The sequence below is a fragment of the Pteropus vampyrus genome, unplaced genomic scaffold (assembly GCF_000151845.1).
Source record: "Pteropus vampyrus isolate Shadow unplaced genomic scaffold, Pvam_2.0 Scaffold477, whole genome shotgun sequence".
Classification (NCBI taxonomy): Eukaryota; Metazoa; Chordata; class Mammalia; order Chiroptera; family Pteropodidae; genus Pteropus; species Pteropus vampyrus.
Genome location: NW_011889258.1, coordinates 485,898 through 487,197, shown reverse-complemented (window position 1 = coordinate 487,197; position 1,300 = coordinate 485,898). Strand labels below are relative to the sequence as shown.

General features: G+C 38.9%; 1 pseudogene; it reads right to left on the bottom strand.

The window, feature by feature from the left end:
• Positions 1-208: 208 nt before the first annotated feature.
• Positions 209-1,070, bottom strand: LOC105307104 (annotated as a pseudogene).
• Between the last annotated feature and the right edge of the window lie 230 nt (positions 1,071-1,300).

The window sequence follows — 1,300 nt, the reverse complement described above, 5'->3', positions numbered from 1 at the left end:
AGCTGTACACCAAAGAAGCCAAGAATGCTCATCTAAAGCTGATAAAGAGGATGTTCTACTGCAGCTATTAACACCCTCTAATCCCACACCTCTTAGTAGAGACTAACATCTCATTGAACTGGCTAAGTCAAACCATATATCCAGGCAGATAAAACATTTTTTAAAAAGGAAACAGACCAGGTGTCTAATGAAGTTTTTCACAATAATTTTAGAACATCAGTTTGTGAAGATAAACCTCATTTGTGAGAGCAAACAGAAACAGAGATAGTCCTGAGACTGAGGAACAGCTTTGATTTGGGGCAGAATTTGTGAGACCGCAGCTTCTGATTAAACTTGTGTTGCTCTATAATCTCATATTTCTCTTTCTCTCTGTCAAATATCTCACACTCCTGGTGTCTAGACTTGCTGCAGCTTCTTTTTCCTGAAGTAAGCATCAGTGAGATGTTTTGAGATTTTCTATACTACTGATATCCATTTTGGTGGAGGTGGTGATGAAAATTTCTGGTGTGTTCTGTGCAGAGGAACGTGACTGAGAGACAGCAGTCCAGTCACAATTAGCAAGCCACTGCTCATCTGCTTCAGAGAAACCACCTTCTTATCTCTGTGACACCCAGTGAGTATGATGAGAATGGTCCCAAGTGTGATGCTAGCCCAAAGTTTCCTCATATGGTGAATAAAGATTTTTTTTCCCAGTAGCTCAACAGTTTTTGAGGCACATCATCTGTAGGATAGTATCTAGGAATTTTGCAAAGTTTGACCACTCAGGTGTCATGATTCTTGTCACCAGTAATTGGTTTTGTGACAATAATGAGAACCTGCTCCTTTTTCTTTTCAATCCTAGATTAAGCTGATGAATACTTCTTGTACACAGCCTTTTGGGAATACATAGCTGATTGGGAATATTTGCCAGTTCCTCTGACCAGTGAAGGGTATTGGCTGTAGTGGGGCTTCTCCTTCATAGGTGTTTTGGCCTTGAGGTTACCTTTCCTAACCTTGCAACTAGCATGAGCTTTCTTGGCTTCAGGATTCTTCACCTTAGAGTTCAGCTTCTCAGCTCTCCCACCTGCCATCTTGCAAGATGGGAAAAAAGTAGACATTTCATAATGATAAAGGAATAAATACAAGAAGGAAATATAACTAGAGTGAACATTTACACACCTAACCTAGGAGTACTTAAATATATACAGCAAATAGGAAGTCATAAAAAGAGAAATCAACAGTAACATAGAAATAATAGGTAAATTTTACACCCCATTGACATTGATAAATCATCCAGATAAAAAATCAACAAGAAACCACC